Genomic DNA, 5,747 nt, shown 5'->3' on the forward strand with positions numbered 1-5,747 from the left:
CCTGGCCTCATCTCTCTCTAGTCTCTGCAGTCCCCTGGGCTCTCTAGTCCCACAGGTGGCTCTCCCTTGGAAGCCCGTGGGGAATGTCACCACTTGTCTCTGCCCACCGAAGCCTCCACAGGGAACGGCAGACAGGTTGGCCCCTCAGGCCGGCACCTCCCAGAATTCACGTCCCCACAGTGGCCCTGGGGTCCCCTTTGGCCTCACGCCCGCTCCTCTTCCTCTCTTTCACGATTTGCTGGGTGCTGGGCCCCAGAAGCCAGCCCTCCTGACGTGTGGTGGCCGTCCTCACTGCTCCCTCCTTCCCTGCAGCATTCCCCAGCCCCTGGCCCACCCACCTCCCAACCGCTTCCCAACCCAGGCTCCCGGGCCTTCCCCTCGTGGCCACCTAGGTGTGTGCTTTGTTTGGCTGCTGTCACCCCCAGGAAGGTGATCCCTGTGAGAACCCAAATAGCAGGTGCTCATCTGGGACCCCCACCTCCAGGCCCAGGGGAGGTTTCCTGGTCCTCACTGTGACCAGGGCATGGCTCCTTCACCCCGGGGCTCACCCTCGGTGTCCATGAAGTCCAGCCGACGGTGACCCTAAGTCCTCCCTGGACTCGCCTGTGTTTGGGGATAGCCCGTCCTTCCTGCAGGCCTTTGTCTCGGTGTCGCCCTGCCTGAGCTGGCCCCAACCACAGTAACAACAGTGATGCTGATGGGTGACTGCTCCCCGGAGCCTGCTCACATGACCGTGCGGAGAAAGTTCTTTCCCTGAGGACCATCTGGAGTGGACGCGTGCACTACCCTTCTCTGAATACACCCTCCCCACGGGGCCCACTGGAGCATCCCGTAGAGCCAGCCCCTACCCAGAGACCCTGAGCCCAGAGAATGCAGTAGGTGGTGAGCCTGGGGACGAACGCAGAGCCCTAGGTCTCCTCTCCAAAAGTAAGTACGGGGTTTGTGTAAATTGCTTGGTCAGGAGGGCGGGACCTGGGGTCTTCACTAGGCTTCCCAAAAATTGGGTTGAGCACATAGTAGGTGCTCACTAAATAACTGTTGAAATAGATAAGCAAGGAGGCCGGGCGAGGTGGCTCACGCCTGTAATCCCAGCACTCTGGGAGGCTGAGGCGGGCAGAGCACCTGAGGTCAGGAGTTCAGGACCAGCCTGGCCAACAGGTTTAGTGATGAAACCCCGTCTCTACTGAAAAAAAAAACACACAAAAATTAGCTGGGCGCAGTGGTGCACGCCTGTAACCCCAGCTGCTTGGGAGGCTGAGGCAGGAGAATCGCTTGAACTTGGGAGGCGGAGGTTGCAGTGAGCCAAGATCATGCCACTGCACTCCAGCTTGGGGGCAACAGAGCAAGACTTGTCTCAAAAAAAAAATTATATATATATATATATGTGTGTGTATATATATGTATGTACATGTGTGTATATATACATATATATACACACACACACACATATACATATATATGTATATACACACACACACATATATATATGCAAGGGGATGGAAGGATGGACGCAGGCACGGGTTTGGGCCACACAGTCTTGCTGGGCCTCCTGCCCATGGCCCTCCTGGGGTCCACACCCTCGACCTCCAGCTGGCTGTGGTGCTGAGTGTCGCCAAGCTGGGTCAGGCCCTGACGCTGAGCAGGGTTCACTGTGGCTCTCCAACACCTTGTTGTTGGGGCTGAAACGCATCTGCACCTCCCCCTCAGTCCTCCGTCCCTCAGGGTGGGTGTTTATTCCCAAGCAAGGGGTCACCCAGAGAGCAGCCCGAAACCTCCCTTGAGTCCTGAGGAAGGGGCAGCCAGAGGCTGGGCTGGGAGGAGGTGCGGCAGGCGTTGGGAGCAGCTGCTCCAAGTGCAGTGACCATATTTTTCTGAGCTGAAAAATGAGGACACAGGATGTAGCTGAGGGCTTTCTCAGGTTGGTTCACTTAATGAAGGGAAAAAACCTTCCAAAGGTATGAAAGTTAAAGCTTATTTAGTTATGTGGGGAATAGCTTGTTTCTGTGGAAGGAACCTGAGTTTCCAAAATCAGGGTTTTTCTGGAAAGGAATAATTCCATTTGGCTAATATTTGGGCGGCACCTGGACCAACCTTGTCTTTAGTGGGAAGCAAAGCAGGCACCATCCTGGCCTCACAGAACGACGTAGGGAGACGGACAGTCTTCCAATAATTTCACGGTTCAGAGGCCTTTTAGGAGGTAACTGATGAAGTGGGGGAGCGGGATGGGGTGGGGAAAGCACATTCCAGGCAGGGAACAGCATATGCAAAGGCCCTGTGGTTGGAGGGAGAGCTTCGAGTTTGAGGGACAGGAGGGCAGCCCCAGAGACTGGAATGTGACAAGCAAGAGGGAGAGAAGGTTGGAGATGTGGGCAGGAGTCAGTCTGGGCGGTGGCCAGCAGCCATGAGAGTGTGACGGGCTGTCTCTGGCAGGCAGTGGGAGCCATGGATGGTTGGACACAGGTGTGACCTGGTCATCCTGGTGGATATTGATGGTGATGAGGAGAAGGATGATGCTGATAATCATAGGAGGCACTGACTTACCTACGTGCCAAGCACCATTTCACAGATCGAAGTGAGGGCTGGGGAGGGGAAGTGACTTATCCAGGTCACACCACTGGCGAATGGCAGAAATGGGACTCACACCGCATCTGTCTGGCCACACAGTCCGCACGCTCGTCCTGCATGTCCTGTACACACTGTACACAGAGCTGCCCTTTGTCTGGATGTGGAAGCCGAGGGACATGCAGACGACCCTGTCACCTGCCTCCCTGTGGTGCTGACTCCTCTCTGCTCCGAGTTCCAGGCTGGGTGGGGACTGCAGGTCACAGGGTTGGCCGGAGCTGGAAAAGCCCAGCTCAGTTCCTGCTGAGGCCCAGCAGGGGAAGTAGAGGTTGCAACATCGGCAGTGGCTGAGGTTCCGGAGATGTTGGGCCCCCAGCCTGTTCACTGGGGCACAGGTCACGCTGCAGACTCAGCCCCACTAGCTTGTTTGGGGGTCGAGGACTCCCACAACATCCCCGGGAGGGGGATGGCACTGGGACCCTCATTTCCTCCTGTGGAAGCAGAACCAGGTGACTGCACTGCTGTAGACCCACCAGCGGCATTGAAAAAACCCTTATCAGGCCGGGCGAGGTGGCTCATGACTGTAATTCCAGCATTTTGGGAGGCCAAGGCAGGCAGATCACTTGAGGTCAGGAGTTCAAGACCAGCCTGGTCAACAAAGTGAAACCCCATCTCTACCCAAAATACAAAAACTAGTTAGGTGTGGTGGTATGCACCTGTAATCCCACTACTCAGGAGGCTGAGGCAGGAGAATCGCTTGAACCCGGGAGGCAGAGGTTGCAGTGAACCGAGATTGTGTCACTGCATTCCAGCCTGGGCAACAGAATAAGACTCCATCTCAAAAAAAAAACCAAAAAACAAAAAACAAAAAAAGAAAAGAAAAAATAAAGAAAGAAAAGAAAAAAGAAAAAGCCCTTATCCCCTCCTTAATCATCAGGGACATGCAGATGAAAACCCGATGAGATGTCCCCTCCCACACATGAGGATGGCTACTATCAGGAACCAGAAAGAACAAGGGCTGGTGGGGAGGAGGTGGAGAAATTGGAACTCTCAAGCATTGCTGGTGGGAATGAAAATGGTGCAGCCGCTGTGGAAAACAGCATGGCAGTTCCTCAAAAAAATTAAAAATAGAATTACCATATGATCTAGCATTTCCACTTCTGGGTATGTACCCAAACGCGTTGAAAGCGAGGCCTCGAAGACATATTCACGCTCCCATCTTCACAGCAACATCACTCACAATAGCCAGAAGGTGGAAGCAACTCAAGTGTCCTTGAATGCGGGAATAAACAAAATTTGATACATACGTACAATGGAATATTATTTAGCCATAAAAAGGAAATTCTGACACACGCTATAACATGGATGAACCTTGAAGACATTACGCTAAGTAAAATAGCCTGTCACAAAAGGACAAATACAATAGGATTCCACTTATGTGAGGCTCTAAAGAAGTCACATTCGTAGAGACAGAGAGTGGAATGTGATGGCCAGAGAGAAGGAGGAGTTAGTATTTCACGGGTACAGAGTTTAAGTTTTACATGATGAAAAGAGTTCTGTGGGTGGATGGTGGTGACGGTTGCACAATAGCGTGAATGTACTTAACACTACTGAACTATACACTTAAAAATGGTTAAGATGGCACATTTTATGTGTATTTTAAAAACATTTTATTCCCAGTTCTCTTATATTATTGACAGTTGGCTTTCTTTTAAGTTTTTTTCTTTTTTCTTTTTTGAGACAGGGTTTCACTCTGTCACTCAGGCTGAAGTGTTGTGGAATGACCACAGCTCACTGCAACCTTGAACTCCTGGGCTCAAGCGATCCTCCCATCTCAGCCTCTGGAGTAGCTACCACATCCAGCTAGTTTTTTACTTGTTTGTGGACACAGGGTCTCACTATGTTGCTCAGGCTGGTCTAGAACTCCTGGCCTCAAGCCGTCCTCCTGTCTGGGCCTCCCAAAGCGCTGGGATTACAGGCGTGAACCGACTCCCGGCCTTAGGTTAGTTGCTTTTGTAAGAAATAAAAATACCAGATGGTAATTGGCATTAGAGCAGTCAAGAATCTCAGAAGCTAGTGTTCCTGGGCAAGTAACCTTGCCTCTCTAAGGCTGTTTCCTCATGGGGAAATGGGATCGTGATGGCACCTCCCTCCTGGAGCCACTGTGACGGTTCCATGATGCCTCCGAGGTGCTCTTCCCAGCGGCCAATGTGCAGTGAGCACCCGGCCGCCCCTATAGGACCGGCAGGTCTTCCTTGAGCCTTTGGGGTTAGGGATTTAAGCAGCATAGGCCTTAGTCAGAGGAGAAAAAGTCCCTTACCCCACCGTCCACATGGGGAAACAGGGGCCTAGAAGAGTCAAAGGACTTGCCAAGATCTCTCAGCATCTCCTGAACTGGAATGTGGTTTTCCAAGAGTCCCCTCAGGACCGGGCCAGGCTTCACTTGTGCCTGGGTGTGCAGCTGTATTGGTCAGCAGGGCTCGCTCTGCTGTGGTAACAACTGAACCCCGCATCTGAGCGCCTTAACATGGTCAAGGTTTGTTTCACATCCAGCAAAGTCTGCTGTGTGTCCAGGCAATTCTTTTATTTTTTTGGAGACAGAGTCTCTCTCTGTTGCTCAGGCTGGAGTGCAGTGGCACAATCTCAGCTCACTGTAGCCTCCGCCTCCTGGGTTCAAGCGATTCTCCTGCCTCGGCCTCCCGAGTAGCTGGGACTACAGGCGTGTGCCGTCATGCCCAGCTAATTGTATTTTTAGTACAGACGGGTTTCACCATGTTGGCCAGGCTGGTCTCAAACTGCTGACTTGAAGTCATCTGCCCACCTCGGCCTCCCAAAGTGCTGGGATTACAGGCGTGAGCCACCGTGCCCAGCCTCCAGGTGATTCTTCGGGGTAACTGCCCTCCTTATGAAGGGAGGCTTAAAAATCCAGGCTGCCTCCTGCTCGTGGCACCCCCATCTCCAGATCACTGAGTCACGGTAGAGCATCACATCACTTCCTCCCACGGCTCACTAGCCAGGGGGCCTCATGCAATCGCAGGAGTGGCAGGTCCTAAGAAAGACAGGAAAACTGGCTATAGGTGAGCACCAGAAGTTTCTACTCACAGTCAGGGTGTGAATCGAGGTGCCCCTTTCAAAATACAAATGAAGGCTTCCTGTTCTTTTTCTGTCCTTGAAGAATCCCTGGG

At 52.7% G+C, this 5,747-nt stretch overlaps 1 long non-coding RNA gene across 1 annotated transcript; it reads left to right on the plus strand.

Moving 5' to 3' along the window:
- The first annotated feature begins 460 nt into the window (after positions 1–460).
- Positions 461–5,448, plus strand: LOC116465279 (uncharacterized). The gene is made up of 3 exons (XR_004247149.2): positions 461–927; positions 4,036–4,038; positions 5,323–5,448. It is a non-coding gene; the product is annotated as an uncharacterized LOC116465279 (long non-coding RNA).
- Positions 5,449–5,747: the final 299 nt, after the last annotated feature.

This window comes from Hylobates moloch, unplaced genomic scaffold (genome assembly GCF_009828535.3).
Source record: "Hylobates moloch isolate HMO894 unplaced genomic scaffold, HMol_V3 SCAFFOLD_4219, whole genome shotgun sequence".
In the NCBI taxonomy this organism is placed as follows: domain Eukaryota; kingdom Metazoa; phylum Chordata; class Mammalia; order Primates; family Hylobatidae; genus Hylobates; species Hylobates moloch.